Source organism: Corvus hawaiiensis, chromosome 6 (genome assembly GCF_020740725.1).
Source record: "Corvus hawaiiensis isolate bCorHaw1 chromosome 6, bCorHaw1.pri.cur, whole genome shotgun sequence".
Taxonomy (NCBI): Eukaryota; Metazoa; Chordata; class Aves; order Passeriformes; family Corvidae; genus Corvus; species Corvus hawaiiensis.
In genome coordinates, this window is record NC_063218.1 from 58,142,810 (window position 1) to 58,162,029 (window position 19,220).

Below are 19,220 nucleotides of genomic sequence, written 5' to 3' on the forward strand. Positions count from 1 at the left end.
TTCATCTTCAGAAATGTTTTTTTTTCCTCTCCAAGACTGTTTCAATGGATTTCTCAAAATTTCTTATTAGTTTTGGCCATGAAATCTTGGACGGCCCAAATTAAACCTTTTGGTAAATTACTTTGATAATAATTTCAATTTTGCATGTGTGTACTTGCTTAGGTTTTGTTGGTATGATGTTTGTTTTTTGTTTGTTTTTAAAGAGCATTGTCTGCATCACAGTCCTTTTCAGCAACAGGCAAAAATATGGGATTAAAGTGATGTTTTGCCAAATTTTGTAGTTTATGAGTGTATTGAAGACTCAACAGATAAAAATTTTTAATTGTACAGGAGGTGTTTGCTTTTAGAATTGCAAGAGTTGCTGGTGCTGATGAATGTGCTTTGTGCATTATTAAAAAAAGTCAAATGTGCTTATTTTTCCATAGCATGTTTTGCTGGGATTACAGTGTACTGTTCCCATGACTGAACTGGTAAAGCACCTAAAAAAATCTCTAAGACATCACAGAAAAACTGCTGTGGTGTGACTGTTGCATGTTTTTGCATGTGGGCTCAGCAAATTGTGGTTTTACTTTTGCAACCCAACTGTATCTGTAGCAAATCAAGCAAGAGATCTCCTTGCTCTCACTAGAATTATTAATACACAGGAGTCCTTTCCCTGCCTACCGATCTCAGGAGTAAAAATGTTGGAGTGGCACAATTGTATTTAGAATCAATATTGCATTTACCAATAGCCAGATATGAATCCAACTGTGCCTGTTCTTCGTTTCTTTCAGGTCTGCACTTCCATCACAAACATAGTGGAAGTCCTGTGACTGCAGGGGTTTGTGGCAAAGTGCACACACTGATACCACGTGAGTGGCAGATGGGATCTGACAATGACAGAGGATGGGTCAGTGAATATAATGTATCCTGGTGGAATACAGTCTGGGAGTAGCAGTACTGGAATCTTAGCAGATTTTCCTTGCTAGTACACCAAAAGGGACGATGGACAGGCCTGTTTCTCCCTTCTTGGAAAGTAGTGGGTGCTACTGGTTTGTGTCAAGCATTCTGGGCTAGGTGGGACCCAAAATTGGTACCTGAGATTGTGAAGAAAAAAAAAAAGACGAAGAAGAAACCCAAGCCTCCAAAAACCAAACCAAAAAAGCTAACTCAAACCCCAGATTTCCTCATTTTTTAAAAAAAGAGATATTTTCTTTTTAGGGTTTCTGTCTTGTATTCTGATTGCTGTGATACTTTTAGACACATTAGCTTGTCATATCAGCGTGGAAAGTGGTATTAATTTTTAGAGCTAACTAAACAGCTATTTGTTATTTTAAAATATTTGCTCTAAATAATATCTTGTTATTTTTAGAAATTTGTTCTTTCCCAGGTTCTCTGGTTTAGTTGTAGCCTCTTGACTGGTTGCAAGGCAAATACTTTGAAATTTACCGAAATAATAACAAGAATAGGAAAACCAATTTGTGGACTCTGCAGAATTTATTGTCTGAATTTGGTTTGAGTTTTGTTGGTTTATTTTTGTTATCATTATTTTTAAACTAAGCATGTCTGTTCTCCAAAGTGAATCCACAGCATATCATTATTATCCAATTAAAAGAATCAGCTGGGTAAATGTTAGGTATAGATAAAGTGCTGGTTAATCAATGGATCTGGTGTTCTCTGAAAGCCCCAGCATGTTTCATACACCACTACTCTGCCACACATTGTTCACTTTTGCTCGCAGTGCCTGGACCAAGACACAGGGATCATTTTTCTCCAGGCTTTAGGGCAGCACTCTGTAATTCAGGAGCTCAGCCTGTGATGCCTCCTCACTGCTATTTGTTCCTCTTTACTACTGCTGAGCAAAGCGTGGGAGTGCAAAAGGGGATGACAAGACAGTGACACCGGGCAAGGTCACCTGGAGCTCAGCTGTCACTGCTAAGCAGGCTACTGCTCTTCACTAAATTCCTGATGAGTTCACTCCTCAAAGAGTGGGTGTTCATGGCAAAGACAAGATTTGCTTGCTTACTTTTGGTAGCAGAATAAAGGTGATGCTTTGTGGTTGAAAATACACAGAAGCAGTGAATTCTGTCTTGGAAAGTATTTTATGCTTTTTCTTGAGGTGGAAAAATCCATTTTTGCATGTGCTGTGTGGAGCCAACTACATGATGATACTTTAGATTTAAATTTAGTGACTTACGGGGAATGGGGGGATGATAACTTTGAAAGAAGTGATCACAAGTGATTCAGTTTAAATTACATGGAAGAAGGTACATAAGTAATGTCAGAAGGGAAGAATGTAGAAATGTATCAGTTAAGGATGGATCAATGAAATGAGCTGCTCTGAAGAGTTTAGGGACTTGAGTGTATGGAACTGAAAAGTGCTCTGGAACTTCAAATTAAAGAAATTCCAGTGAAATGTGCAGTCAAGTACCTAATTACAGAGCATCGGACAGAGTTACAACAGAGATAATTTAGGGCCAAAATTAAGGGATGCAACCCATAAACAATCATGTTCATTGCGTACCCCAAAACAATAATTAAGCTAATGCAGATCTGGTGGGAGAACAAATGTGCATAATTTTGCTTTGAATAAATTCAGGTTGAAAACTAGTTATTGAGAATCTGGCACAGCTCTCGAAAAGAATCACCAGGAGACAGAAGACCCAACTGGAGCCACAGTGGAGCCCAATGTTCTCTTCAAAGGTCTTACCTAAAGAGAGGGTGTAAGCTGAGGGTATAAACCAGATATGAACTGTAAGCTGCTGCTGGTATTTTTCTGCACAGTTCTGTACCATGCAGTGTAGGTTTGCCCTCAGAAAGTGTTTGCTACAAACTTGCTGTACTCCCATTGACTATAGTTAAGCTTTGAATTCTGTCCCAAAGCAGCAAGTGGGGTTTAATTTGCATGGCTTCTATTACCTCAGCTGAAGGTGTTCCTTATTTCCTATTTCTTGCATGGTAAAGCCTAAGAGAAAGCAAAGTCTGATTACCAATGTTTTACAGATATCAGCTGAAGCTAGAAACACAGTGTGAAAACCAGTATCAAACTTGACAGTTTAGTCCTAGCTGAAGGCTGTGTGTGAGTGTAGGAGTGACAGGGAAAGGGGGACCTGGAGTCCTGACTTCGCTGGTGCCTTACTTGATTCCTCTTCAGAGTTCAAGAACCTCTATACCTCTGACTTTTGTTACACTTCTCTAGGAACTTACATTAAATGAATAGTAATTTAAAGGTGTGCAGGTTATTTTATGTGAAAATAAGGTAAGTCTAGAAGTGCATAGTCCTATGCTGGGGTATTTGTATTTCACAACCTGCCTCATGCTCAAAGAAATCCCATTACAATAAGCACAGTGAGTCATTGGTTTAAACTAAATTGTTTAGTTGATGCACAGAAATACTCAGAGTCCCAGTACTTAGGAAATCAACATAATAGATCCAGCACCCCTTCATGTTTTATATTTTGGGAACCCAAGGGTTGTATATTTTTCAAACATATTTGAAATCAATAGTGGCAAAGCTACTATAGAGGATATAACACATAAAAGAAAATATTGTCCACCATAGTACCCAAAATAGTTTAGCTAGGTATATGAGAACTTTGAAATTTGCTTTAAGGGCTGTGTAGTTAAGCACTTTTTAAACATGCTGCTTAATTTTTCCTTGCACTGTAATTCATTGTTGGCCTTTTCTGCAGTGAATTGTTGGGATTAACCAATAAATCAGCAGAAAAGACATGCCAATTTCCTCAACAGCTGACAAATTACAGTGTGGGCAGAGTACTGTATGTATTATTATTTTTTTTTTAAATTTATTTCATGAAGAAGGCTAACATTCAGATGCCCCAAAACCATGCTGGTTTTATTTGTTAATATTGCATTTAATTATGTTCCACTTTTTCTCAAGTAGCATTTGTAAATGTGTTGGTATTAGTCATTATCAATATTAAAGTAATAAAAGTAATAAAGTTCACTTGATTTGTGGATATTTACTTAAAAATAGTGTTATTTGGGAATAGAAGATTTGTAATTACAAGGTTTTTCTTCCTAGAACTTCATTTCAATAGAAGACCTTTGAATTGGGTGTATTTTTTCAGAATAAATAAAGCAAAATTTTGGGTTTGAACACTGTACTGAATTATTTAAATACTTGCATTCTGGTTTCCACACATTCATTATTTCCTAGTGCTTTGGGATTGTAGCCAAAATTGTAGGCAGAGTAGGCAGGGTATCTGCTATGCACAAATCCTGTATCTGTATTTACAAATAGGTATTTAGCAGGCCATTTGTAAGTAGCACTTGATACGTGTGAGACAAATAATCATGCAAATTAGCCCCTTAATTGTGCATTACCTTGGATTTCTCAATTCTTAACTATCATTGCCTGCAAAGGTTAAAACAATAAATACAATCCCATTGCTCCTCAGGATTGTGGGCTGTTTTGTCTTTATCATAACAAATCTATTGTTTAAGGCAAGCTTTTGTTAAGTGCTCAGAAAGCGCGAGTGCAGAGAAAATGTCCCTGACCTTGGCCATGTACTACAGCTCCTGGAATTGTATTAGCTTTTATACTGCATGATGTATGAGCAGCCTTCTGAAGAGTCTGGAGTACGATGCTGAAAAATAACCATTCATGCGACCCATTCAATGTTTGAGCTTAGGCACATCAAAAAGGTGGCAATGTTGGAGTATATTGCAACATTCTGGGACTTCTCACAGCTCCAAAGCTGCAGTCTCTGCCTGGGGTGCTTGTCTTGGGCACAGGCAAGTTCCCGCACAGCAGCTGCCTTGCAGGTGCCACGGAGTTCCCCTTCCCTGAGCAATGCCCACACAGTGGGGTGGGTGTTCGTGTGAGCTGAGGTGTGCCAGGTCTGTAGAAATGAGGCAAACCAGAGAAAATGCCCCATAGCCACAGTCCTGATCCCAGCTGCTCGTTGTGCACAGCCTGCAGCTGCCCCCTGGGCGGGCACATTTCTGGGCGTGACAATCAGGTCCTATCACGGAAAAGAAGCAATGTCCCAGGCCAGGGATGCTGCAGTGACTAAAAGCCAAGCGATAACAGAGGCTCACCCGTGACTGAGCAGCATCAGTAATTGAAATGGAGTTTGTGCTCTGTGGTGACTTGTGGGGAAGCGGCGCAGGTTCCCGGTGCCTGTGAAAGGACCGGCACAACTGGACGAGGAAGAACAAGGCTGCATCTTCCACCTCCCTATTGCTGTGCATAGTGAGGTCGACTCTACTCCTGTCTCTGTTTTTCAGTCAGCAGATCCTTTAGCCTGTGTGGGGGACACAGCAACTGTCTAAGGCTCTGTGGAAATGGAGGGAGCTTACCTTCTCCAGGGCTAGGGTGCTGGTCCAACCCTGCCATCAGGCAGCCCCCACGTCCCTGTCACTCCTCACTGGCTTAGCACACCTGGGGAGGGATGAGGCAGTGCTTTGGGAACACTGTGCCTCTTTTAGATGTCTTTTGTTAAAAATTATTTGAACTTCAATTCTGATCTCAGTCACAAATACTGTAATTTCTCTGTGGTGGTATGTTAAAGTCTTAGCCTTCTTCTGGACAGGGAATGTTCTGCGAAGGGCAAAGGCCCTGTGGGAGCCAAAATGGAGAAGGAGCCATGGGGAAGTACTTACAGCAGCCTTTTACATGCTAAACCCTAATTTCTGTTTACTCATTCAAAACCCTTTAGATAATATGGCTAGGTAGATATTATTTTGAAACTATATGTTTATTTAGCTGTGACAAATATGCTCTGGATTTAAAACTAAACTGCACTTCCTCCTACATAGAGGGGTATTTTTACTTGGTGCCTAAAAAAGCTGGCTTCAAGTAAAAATACCCCCCCATGTAGGAGGAAGTGTAGCTAATGAAAAGCTTTATTGGTGTTAGAGTGTGTTTGTGGGAAGCTGACTGGTTTGCTTCTGAAGCTACAAGACTTTGCAGCAAGATGTTTGTGGAAATGTTCATGTGGATACCAAACAAATTCTTGGGGTATGAAGATATCTGCCATACTGGCATTAATTATAGCTATGGGTAGGATAGTGTGAATTAACAGCACTGGCTTTACATCCAAACTGCAAATGATCAGCTAAACTCTGTTGTAAGGAGCTCGAGCTGTATTTCTGTATTAACATCAAGGTGTTTGAAACTTGTCTGGATATGTCTGTGACAACTTTTAAAAGTTGGCTTGCATACGTAATCTGAGAAGCAGGATAGCACCAATCAAGCTTTATATTATACCCTCTGCAATTAAAACCTGTCAACCTCAGGGATGTAGTTTTACAGTTCATTGCTGTTGGAAGTTGGGCTTGCTGGAGTGGCTCCCAGGCTGGGCCTCTCACTCACATCCCCTCGTGCTCACTCAGCTTTCTGTGGTGCTGCTCATCCGGGGAGCACTGGCACTGGTGAAAACAAAGCCCCTGCTCTTTGGGGTGAAGAGGGGGAAGACTGCTCACTCCAGCTCTACCAGCACAGCCTCAGGCTTGGGAAACTTCCTCCACCTCTTCTGCCCTGGCTTGCATGTTTGCCATTGAATTCAAGGCTTATAAAAATGTTTTATTTGTTGCAATACAACAGTATTTCAGCTAACGGTTTCTTTTTGGTTTTCCCCAATGTTTCAAAATCAAACTTCAGAAAACTGTTAGAGAGGGAAAAGGAAGGTTTCCTTCCTTTATGTATTTGTTTCTGTAAACAGTCTATCTCCTTCTTAGTACAAAAATATTGTTTACCTGTCTAAAGGAGAATTTAAGGAAGAGCCTGACAAATCAGTTTTTTAATATATATTGCAACGAAATGGTCTTGTTACTTTAATTTTGGTGGCAATTTACAGCTATTTCTGAAATCACTATTTTGGCAATACTTTTCTGTAAACAAAAATACAGCTCTTAAAAGCATCACCCCAAGAAAATATGGGAATATGTAATAGACATTTTCCTCTTTTGCACCACTAGTAATACATGATGAGGAATGCAATTTGTATAAACAGTCGCAGATGGAGCTTCAGTTTTACTATTAGGATCTCTCATAAAGCACTAATTATTTGGCTTAAAGGAAAGCACTAGGGAAAAAAAATGGGCTTTGTGGATCGAAAAGATGGAATCTGATTTGAAGTTTCTGTTTCATAATTACCTACACCTTTATTTTGGTTTGGGTCATGCCATGACCCAAAAGCCTCTGAAAACAAAAGGGTTCAATTTACAGACTTCAAAAGCTCTATCCGACTTTATCTAAACTTACATGAGGCAATAATTTAAATAACCTGCCAATTTTAAAGTAGCATTTGAGTGTTTTCCTTACTGGGAAAATTACTGTCAGAAAAGAGATCATTTTCTTGCCCCTTCTTTTCCAACAGGCATGTATCAGAAATGAGCTCCTGACCAAAATAAAACAGAGGACTGTCTCCCCAAAACTGTGCATGTTAGGACAGGACCCACATTTGTGGTGTTGGTGGGTGAACTCAAAGATATAGCTGCATTTACTGTGCTTTTTGAAGTCAATAGCCTTTGTGAATGGGCGTGATTTAGAACTAAGGTGATAAAACTTTAGTCTCTGATTGTGGAAGTTTTTTGCTCTAATAAATTTGTCCACTGGTGGTACCAGCAGTCTTTTCAGTGTCTGAAAAATGACACACAAAGCCTGCAACTCATTGTTGTGATTAAATCTTTTTACTGAGTGGGCCACCCTAAAACACCTCAAGCATTTTGCATTTAAATTTTGCAGTTAGGCATCCTTACTTGCAGGTGGCAGAAGCAAGTTACATACATATTTCAAGGCTTAGTTGGGTTTTCTCTGTCTGATGAAGTTTGGGTACAAAGCCTTAGAGTTCCAAAAATTCAACCTGCTTCTGGTGTTTGTCCTTTTTTGCTTTCAATTCTCAATTGCGTGACTCTCTTGATTAGCATGAATGCATATGTGTGTGTGCTAATAATTTATCTAGGGATTAATAATGGCTTTGGAGCTTCATCTAGGAATAATGATGATTGGAAAAGCATTAATTAAATAGTCAGGTTGAGAGCGCTGTTTCCAGGCCTTTGATTTCATATACTTTAGTTCTATGGGTCTACATCTTTCTGCATCTGTCTCTAATCAGATTTTCTCTACTTTCTAACCCTTTGGTTTTAGAATTCCATGGTCTTGTTCAGTGTATTAAATAAAGGTTGCTTTCTAAATACAAATGTATACTGAAGAAAATTTAAGATAATACTTAGAGTTAAGTGAATGTTGCAATTTTAGGGTATTAAATTAATACTAAAACATTTGAAACAATATTCTGAATTGAATGGGGTTTGCTGATGAGTTAGTTTATATATCCTTTTTTATACTATCCTTCTTCTCCTAAGGGGAAAAAGGTTTTTTGTTCTTAGACCAACACTTGTCTCAAGAATATGAGTAATGAGCATCTGAGAATTGACTGTGAGTGAAATAATGTGACATTCCAATGACATTTTCATTTAAAAATATTTTAATGAGAACAGGAAACAAAAGAGGGAGAAAAACCCTGTAGGCTCTGATGCACTGTTCATTACCACAAAGTGCAAATATTTACTTTGGATTGTGGCAGTATCTATATCTATCTATCTATCTATCTATTTATCTATCTATCTATCTGTTTTCCCAAAGCAAGTTTGAAGAGGTGAATAAGTTTTTTGTAGTGGGATATAAGCAGCACAGAACATAAAGGTTAAGTAAGACTTTGGCTTAAGTGAGATGAGCTGTTCCTATGCTTTGTTTGCTGGAAGCAGGAGACTCTCAGTAGAAGCAGTTTTTAGCCATTTTGACAGTTTGTTGAAATACTGTGCCATTGAGAGGCGCTGGGAAATGTAATGTGCTGCATTTCAATATGCATTTGTATCACCTTTTTGTTTATAGCAGCAAAAGCTATGTTATTAGAATGAAAAAAAAAGACAAAAAAAATCAGAAAGGAACAGGCATCAGTTGATCTGTACCGGGGAAATTCACTTACAAAACTACAGCAGTCTCTGTCAATTTCAGCTATCCATACTTTGGTTTATTTGACTAGTAGCAAAGCAATTCCCATTTAAAATGTTGGGGAGCATAAGCTAGATAAGTAATAAGACTAAACTAGAAAGAGGTTTGTGTTTGGATAAGAAGCTTGAATATTTCCTCTAACACATTTTTGCGAGGTGTGTTTTTGTCTAAGACACAAGTACTGTGAAAGCATACAGGGTATACACAGCAGAATGATCTTCCTCCCAAAAATGCTGAAAATAAAAACATTTTATGGTAAGTATATACTAGTGAATGAACCACCAGATCCCCAGTGTCAGATTAAAGCCTGGGTCAGCTTAAGTTACTGACAAAAAGCCATGCAAGTGCAAAAGCAGGGTGGCCAGGACAGGCACCTTTGGATCTAGCTGGGGCAGTGCCTGTTGCCCCACCCAGGAGCTCTGGTCCCGTCTCAGGGAGGCAGCAGAAGCCACACATCTGCACAGCTTGCTGCACTACGTTGTGTTAAAGCTGATGAGGCCTTATGACTGCCTGCAAAAATATTTTTGTTTACAGAAAAATAGAAGTTTGAAGTCATATAAGGAAAGGAAAGATAAAGCTGTCTGTTTAACCTGCTTCTGACTGTTGGCTGGAGTGCATGCACACTAAATTTTTCTTTGAAATCAGTCAAAATGTCCTATAAGCTTTTGCAAAGTGATCTTAGCTAACAAGAACCTGAGAGGGTCATTCAAATGAGTGAATATTTGTTGTAAATCCTAAAACACTTACACAATTAATCATTCCCTGAAAAATGTTTTGAATTTTTGCCAGTGCTTATATTGGTACAGAGCCAGTGCAGAAATAATTTAAGGGTCCTGATGTGTAAAAACTGTAGTCTGTAATAGAATTTGGGGAAGAGGGAAAGGTGTGGGTTTTCATTCAAGTGATGTCTTCCCAGAGCCAGATACCATCTAAGAAGGGGGGGTACAGGCTAGAACAAGACTGGAAAAAATCCTTCCTCCCTCTTTCTCTTTTCAGCTATTACTTGAATGCTCAAACCCTTCTCTTCCTCCACACCGTAACTGAAGTCTGAAGCCATTCATGTTCCAGTCTTTAAGTGCAACAAAGAATGAGATGTGGAAGTGTCTTGTGTGGGAGTGTATTTAAACCAAAATAGTAGTTGATCTTTGGCTTACATTCTAATAGTCTAGATGGGTAAGGACATCTTCCTTCACTGATATCCTTTCCACTCACAGAGTGCAGGGATCCTGAGGTTCTAGGAAACATCAAAAACCCACTGGAATCTGTCCCTGACAGTAACAAACCATTTAAAATAAGCAAGACTTTCATAACTCACTTGAAGCACTCACAAAGGCAAATTTCAGACACCTCTCTGTGCGCTGCCTCAGCTTCACCTGCCAGCTCCGTGTCTTGGTTGTCCTTTGTCCTTTTGACATCTCTCATACTTTTTCTGTAAGGTCCCATAAAACAGAGCCCAACAGCATCATGCCAAACTATGTTAGGCAAAAAATAGGACATGAATAATTTCATCCCAGACTATTTTTTATTTCTGACTTAGGGTGATTATATAATAATAAAATTATTTTCACTGAAGAATAAGCTCATACAATCTTGACTGAGCAATATATTTTGCTTGCTTATGTTGAAAGAAAGACCAAGTTACATTTTATCTGCTGACATAGACAGAAGAGAACAGAAAGGTGTGCCTGGCTTTTAATGTCCTTAGTTCAGTGCTTAGAGTTCTGTTGGTTTTAATATTTTTTTAACTCAGAAGAATATTTAAATGAAAATCCATTAGCTAGGCCAGTTTTCCTAACAGAAATAATGAATGTTTTCTTTGGTGTCTGACCATACAACTTGTGCCACAAGGAGAATTTACCTTTTTAAATTAAAAAAGTATTTCTGTGCAGTGAACTAGCTGTGAAGGGCTGAAATTCATAAAACATAATTGTAGTGGAAGAGTTAAAGGCAACTTATTTTTGTATCTTCTTGGCAAGTAAATACCAGACTTTATTAAACATGTGGTGCAGGGACAGTGCTCCACATATGGAGGAAATGACATTTATCCTGCAGATGCAGAAGATGCATCCTGTACCTTCCTCAAGCACTGAAGCTCACTGGTTAGCAATTAAAACTGTAAAACCAGAAACTGAGGACAAGATGTCATGGCACTAATCAAAAGAGGGGGGGAAAAGACAAAAAAAGAAAGAGTAGAAATATAACATTTATTCTCTGTGAGTAGAGGGAAAACAAACCCCAAAAGCAAACCAAACCTAGTATATAGAGATTGATACACTATGCGGTGTTTGGGAAGGATTAACTGGAGTTTCTTGATCCTTTAGTCTTGGGCTTGTGTCAGGACAATCAGTTCGTTCCCACTTTGACATTTAAATTGGCTGAAATCTTCAGTGTCCAAAGGATACATTTCAGGCTTATTGATGTTCAAAGCATCTCTGTTTGGGGTTGAGTTTGGAGTGATTTTTCTGCTTCACTATTGCTGTTGCTTTGTTTGTGAGTATGGAGTCAATATGGTCTCTAGAGATCATTCCAAAAGGTTCTTACAGTTGGGGGAGGGGGAGCTTTGTTTGTTTGTTTGTTTTTATGATTGATAGCTGTTTCTGCATCATGTCTGATTAAATTAGGGTATTTTGGAATTAATGCTTCTAGAATCAGTATATTTTACTGACAACGTTTCCCAGTAATACACATCAGTTGAGTTTTCATTTGCAATATAGATTTGATATTGCAGTATTCATAGTGCTGCAGTGATGATCTTCTAGCAGACAAGCAAATCACTCCAGTGGAAATCAAACAACCTTTGAGCTTGCAGGCCTAGGCACCAAAACTGTCCCTGGGCTGTTCAGGCAGGAGACAAGATTGTACCTATGCCAGACTGTTGATGCTTTCCAGCAGAAGGCTTTAATGGTTCTATCAAAATCTTCAGAGAGGAAAGATGAAAAAAATTCTTTGGTGCTGCAGTTTGGCTCTCATCTGAGAACTGCGGAAGTGTAATGATTCGGATTGAGATCAGAGTGATTGACTGGGAGACTGTCTGATTACAACGTGGATACCTATTGTAACTAAATTGGTCTAGAAACCAATTCAGATCTATAAACCACATCAGGCTAAATTGATTTAAGTTTCTCTTAAACTGATTTAAGAGAGACTGCACCAGGGACTTGCACAGATTTAACTAAATCTGTTTCTAAACCACTTCAGTTAACTCAGTGCTCAGTCTGATATAAATCAACCTTTGAATGTAGAAGTTAAAAGGTCCATATTTTATAGTTGATCACGTTCTTCATTTGACTCATCTAGATCTAGGTACAAATGTTCACTGTACACAACTATTTCATTAACAGTGAGCAGAATGAAACAGGAGTCATAATTTTCTTTTCTTTAAATGGAACTAATATTTGAAAAAGGATATATTGGAATGCATATAACAGTGCTTTCTGCTGAAACCTTTAGAAGGTTGAAAAGACACTGGATGATAATGAAATTGTATTTGGAGCTTTTTTCCATAAAATGAAGTAGTCATTCTAGTGTGCGAAGTGCTATAATTATAAAGCAATTTGCCACCCTTAATGGGAGGACTTTTATTTCATAAAATATTAACAAAATATAATATCAGTGCAATAGGTTAGGAACAGTCTTATTTTCTCCATAAAAAGTCAATTTGTAACCGCTGCAGACTGTCTTTCTCAAGATGACTGTATTAGGGTAACTGATCCTTTTATAGAAGCATCAAAAGATAAGCATTAAAATAATCACAACAGATATCTCATTTACCTTTCTACTCAGTAATCAAATATTTTTCTCTGTCTGCCTCTCTAATTTAGAGGCTGGTGTTGTTTCTGGAGATGATTGGCCAAGGGAAATAGCATTTAATCAGTGCCTAAAAAAGGTGAAAACATTTAAGACAAAAGTACATTTTAAGAAGGGGTATCAGCTACAAAACATGGACCTATTTCCTAGCTTGCCTAAAAAAACATTTCTATTCAGCTATCAAGTAAGGAAAAATTAACCTTCTTTTTCCACAGTAAAGGAAGAGGAAAGAAAGTGAGGGAGCTTCTGTAATTACAGGATTTCTGCTCTGGCCTAGGCAGCTGCAAAGCATATGCATCATATGAAGAAGAAAGGACTGGAGATGGCAGAATTAACCAAGCCTTAATGGATTCATTTTCGTTTCCTCTCTTTGTTACTATTTTTGATTAACCAGAAGATTTCATTTTTTTTCTTTTTTTTTTCCTTTTTTTTCCCTTTGCTGCTGTTATTTGCACTGTTCCAGTGCCCACTCAAGAAGAACAGGATCAACTCCTAGGGAAGCCATTAATTGTATTCATTTTGATGGTGCTTCAAGATCAGCTAAGAAATTGAACTCTCTAAATAGTTGAGACAAAGCTCACTTGAGGAGGAAATGACTTGAGCTGAATGCTCAACAAAATTTTCTCCTAAAATAAATGATGATAGCTCACTTTAATGTGTTTTAATGTGTTAGGTAGGGAAATGCCAGGAGGGACAGAACAGGTTGGAAAAGGAGGATCAGAAATTAAATGTGAACCACCTCTCTCTCCAGTATTTTAGTCTGGAAATAAGGACTATATATTAGTTGTTCTCTAAAGTCAATGACTATATATTAATAGTTTCCCTCTGTATTTAACAGCCAGCCAAACAAAACCATAGGCAATCCATAGGCTATCATTGGTAGGTACTGTAGAGTTGTGTCCATGAGAGAACATTCACCAAACTCTGTTTTTAAAGTGCAGTCCCAAATCTGTTTGGCAAGCTATATTTGTAAATTTTACTAAGTGGAGTAAACCTCTGTTTTAATGATGATCGTTGTGTTTTTGCATTTTAAAAATAAAGTAAAAACAAAAAAAGGAACAGCGTCACAACAACCAGTTAAAATATTTTCTTTCTAACTGAATTTTGAGAGTTCATTCTCTGAATAGTACAAAAATACCTTAAGGAAATTAGCTTTTCTGATGGAGGATACAATAAAGATCATTAGTATTTTAGTCATTCCAAGGCTGTGAGGTCCCATCTTAGTGTCCTTTATGCAGCAAAGCTTCCACTGATGTCATGTGGGCTCACCTGGGACATGAGCTGGTGTTCAAACCAAAGGATAGAATCCCAGCAGGGTAGTAAGGAAATGTGTTTGGTCCCTAAGAATTCAGTGTACAGCATAAACTTGATTATTAGCTAACAAATCACTTTGAATTGGATGTTTAGTCAGTCTGTCAAAGCTGCTGGTTGGAAAATCTGTATCCAGAGAAGTCATTCACACTGGAAATCCATCTGCATCTGTTATTAGCAGGGTGGAAGCAATCTTGCTGATGTCTCTGTATATGTTCACAGCTGTCTGGTAATCAGGGGTGGTGAGAACATGGAAGAAGCATTGCCTAAACTAGTTGCTTGTGGGTTGCAAATGCAGGGTGTTGCTATTTATCCTTGTCAACAGCAGGCCCTATTAACTATTTTTAATGAATCACCACTGCTTTTACTTTTGCCATCAGCCATGACCTTCACCATTTAGAAGCACATGGTCTCTCATAAATGATAGTCTGTGGCATATAAACTTGAGAAGGATTCTATCACGGCTCAAACTACAATATCTATCATTAAAACAAACTGCTCATTCCAGCTGAAGAGACAGTCATATATATCATGGAACCAGCCTTCCATATTTTGAAATTTACTGCCCTGCATTGGTGCTTCTTTTTCTTGACTTCTTTTTTTTTTTTTTTTTTTAAGGAGGCCATGCAACCTTGCTCACTTAATACTTTTGATAAACTTCTACTGACAAGGAACTTGATTAATGATGGTTAAAGGAATTGAATCAAGAGTAGGAAAGACAGGGCCAAAAAAGCAGACTGCTGGCCTGATGGAAACTAACGTCTCTACAGAAATATATGATGGACCCTCCTTTTTGCCATGCCAAGTAATTACTCGCACAGGCCTGTTGTAATAATTCCTATTACAGCCAAAACGGAAAAGTCAGTAACTCACAGCCCTGGGACAAGGTGAAGGCAAGGCCAGAGTAGTGTGGATCAATATTTCATTTACTCACTGAGGTTAGCTTCTATCCCTGTATCAAATTCTTTTACAGAAAGCCATGAAAGAAATGAGGTTTGCTGAAAAACACCAATACAGGGCCCTCATTTCCTTGGGGGTGCTCATAGAGTACACGGAGCAACAAAACCTCTCAGCAAAACAATATGCACTCAGGGTCACTCATTACTTGTTACTGTTGGAAAATAAAGTGCCATTAGCCTGATATGAGTAATGTACATCAATCAACTGCAGACCAGCAAAAGTATGTTTTCAACATGGTATTCCAGCTGAAAATGAATGAACCATGTTAACACTTTCCGAACACTTTGACAACAGTGAAGAATTTTTCCTTTGGCATTATAATTTATTTTGGAGTTTCACTGCAGCCCATCTTTGTGAAATCAAACCAGAGCATCTCAGTTGTTTGCTGCACTTTACTATAATTAATTAGTTCTCACTGAGTAAACATCACAATTTTAAGAGGGACTGTTGGATGCTGTCCAAAAAGGTCCTGTCAGTGCCTTACAGGACCCTCAGCCTAAGGGTGGAAAACTAGATGTAATAAGAAGTGATCTGTTGTGTTAGTAAAATCATTTAAAACAATACTTGCTTAGAATATGAGATGACATCGAGGTACACATGCTTCTACTTTGCTGCATACTCAACTCTTTTCTTCTGTACAGAAGTTTTGAGGAAAAGAAGGAGTCCAATGTATCACTCATGACTTGCAGGGTGCTCATCTGAAGGGCAAAAGTAATATGTGCTTCTGCGATGGCTGATGTACACTGTGGTGTATTTTTTTTTTTCCGTTTCCTCTCACAGAGCTCTGGGAAAAGGGTTTGGTGGGTTTTTTGTGATTGCTCATATCATTGATGAAGTTTTAGATCTTTTCAAAGCTTCTTGATTGTCATCTTGGCAGAAAGTTATGTTTTCTGTTAGCAAAATTCAGAATTCTCTGATATGACCTGCACCATTGAAAAATTTATATAATGGTCATGAAGCAGTACCTTCCCAAGAACTTCTGTGTTATCCTGTTCAAAAATAAAACCACTATGGAGGCTTAAAAAAAACTGTCACAGAGAAGGGAGAACTACTGTGGGAAGAACACACATTTTTTTCCTATTAGAAAGCAATTTTTCTCCCTCTCTTTTCTCTTTAGTAGTATTCTCTTTTTCTTGAGCGTTTTGAAATCACTTACTAAATAATAATAATGTTAAGTCTTTGTTCCAGAATCTCACCCTGAAGACTTACTGCGGCATGCAAAAATAGTTGAAGTGTTTAGGATTTTTCATTCTTACTGTCTTTTGTAGTGGTGAAGATAAATTATTCTCTTTTCTAGCCCCATCTCCTGAGATCAAACTCCCAGCCATAGTAAGTGTTGAGTTCCTTGCAGCACTGAACTCATTTAACTGATATTAAGTCCATGCAACATTGTAATGTGTAAGTAAACACAACCCAGAAATTATGGGCCAAGAGAAAAATGACTGATCAAAGGTCACATGCTAACTTAGAGATGACTGAGGTCTTTCATGTTTGACATTTTGAAAATTTATGTTAAATTTGCTGCTGTTCAGAAAAGTCTGGGGACATTGAATGAATTAATTTCATGTCCCCTACAGTTGTTAACAACTTGGATAATGCTCTTAAGTTTTCTGCACTTGTGATATTTTTATTTTCATTTACAAATCAGAAGTATTGGTAAACAAGCAACTCTAATCTTAATCCCAGTTCCATGCAGACCATGCTGGTTCCATTCAAGTAAATCAGCTGAAACTCTGGTAAATACGAGTTTGATTATATTTCGGATTGTTTGGGTTGATTTTATCTATGGATTTCCTTATTTAAAACTGAAGTTTATAGTAACTGTAGTACTGCAGAATACTTGCCTCTGCTTCCTGTTGCTCTTCCTATGTGCTTTTACTTTCTAATGATTTAATATAAAGTGATGTCCAGAATATGAGTCCTGAGACACTGCTGCTCCCTTCATGTTTGCAAGAAGGGAAGAGATGAACATTTATGACTGCCTATCAAACTAATTCGATCAGTTTAAAGAGAGTCTGTCTTGCTGGTCACGTAGAGAGGCTCTCCTGGATTAAAAAGGTCCACTACATTTGATTTGCTCCATGGTTTCAATGTGGAGTCAACTTTGTAAAGAGGGTACAGTTCAGTCATATAAAGTCTAGTAATTCCTTAAAGAGATTCTTTGAAAGGCACAGAGCAGAATTAGAGAAGCTGTCTCCTCTACTCCTTAGGATCACAATTTCCTTTTTTTTTTAATTCCCAAATCCTGTTGTTGTGATTAAATTACTTTTTGAAATCTCATTCACTGTAGGTAGTAAGCCTGCACCACTCTATGGGGCTGCACTGTGCCTGTGCTTTGAGTCCCAACTCCTCAAAGTTATTTAGGTGACCATATATAATTTGAAGTGACTCAGTGATGTCAGTAGTTCATTCTCATTAACTGTCTTTGAAGCAGGGAGGTAATACTACCTTCATGTACTAGGAGGAAGAGGGGTGGTTAGGCAGAAATAAGTGTAAAGGCATTAAGATGCCCAGTTAAACCAGTAGGAAATGAGCACCTAAATACCTGTGGAAGGTCTAGGTATCACTTACTATAGGGAGAACCAGCACACAGGTATTACAAATCTCTGGAGGTTTCCTGTGCTTCTAGTTACAATGAATAAATCTTTCAAGAATGCCTCAATCAGGGCAGGAGGATCTTGTGATGGGAGGTCGAACAGTTCTGTCTGTTCTAAAAGAAGATGAAATCACTCTTTCTCCCTTAATTTTCTCTGGTATAAAGGAATCAAAGATTACTTTTTCTGTTTGCAAACTAGAACTCTAACTTTTGGGTTTGTTTTTTTTTTCTTATTTCGCATGAAAATAGCCTGGTGGTTCTTTGTGTCACTGAGAACTTGGAGTCATTACTTTGTGTGGGTGAGCATTCTGGTGTAGCTTTCATACCAAAAAAAAGCTGCATGCAGCAGGATTACTCTTTGAACCAGAGTGTCAACTGAGAGATTTGGGTCACATCCGTCACCCAAATGTGAGGCGGTCTGCTTGCACTTATAATAAAGAACAAATATTTGGTCTGGAGGTCAAGATTTTTGGATTCACAGTGCACTTAGTTAGATCAAGGTCTCATCTGGGGTTAAAATCAATATTGCAAATTGCAGCTTAAATGGCAAAGGATATGTTTCCATCTATGTTATATTTTAGGTACAGTAGTCTTAATGTATAACTAGGTCAGTTCCATTAAGATGTAATTTCATTAAGGGACCATAACTGCAATCGGAATTTGGCCACTAGATGAATATTTTTTTGTCCAATACAACTGTACAGGCATGCATCACTCTTGGTTGCTGCTCACTTGCATAGTTCTGCTTTAGAACAACAGCCCAGTAATCAGAGAGTGCACTCTGCAAGGAAGTTTGAAGGAAATCAGTAAAAAATATTTGTCTGTAGGGAATGCTTCTGGTGTTGAACTGTCACAAGAATACCCATCAAAGTACGTCAAAGTACGTAAAGCACTTGAACATTTAACTTAGAGACCTTCAGTTTAATGCACTTGTACAGGTACATATGCAAGTAGCGTATTTAGCACTAGAGCCTTCAGGCTCTCTTTCAAAAGGGACGTGAGACAAAACATCTGACTTTGGGGAGCTTTGCTTCACTTTTTGTAGTGCAGCAAATCTGAGCCGAGTTGACCATAAAAGACTTTAAAAGTCTTGGAATAAGGACATGAAAGCATTGTTCAGAAGAAGGCACTTTTTCTGCATTCATGCTGGCTAAGAGACACGTCTGTCCCCAAGCATGGTGTAGGCAGGAGTGGCAGATGAGGAGGAAAGGGAAAGTAATCTCCAAATCTTGAAAAAGGAGGAAGACTCTGGGATGGCTTTTATGTAATCCTCTATGAGGATTAATTTCTCACGCACAGCAGTCAGACTGAGCTTTGTAGCTGAGTGTGATGCCATTTACAAAGCGTGTCTCTGCTGGTGGCTGGGCTATGGGTTCAGTCATCTGACTCTCCTAACTGTTGAACCAGAAGGGGCTGTGCACTAACTGGACAAGTTTATTTTGTGTTTCATCCCCACTGCCCATTTTTCTAAGGGCATCACCCAGCACTGCCATGCTGCACAGAGCACAATCTGCTTTTCTCCACTTGCAGTGCAGAGCTGGGGAGGACAAACAGCCAAAGCCATAGGCAAGCGAAGAGCTCTGG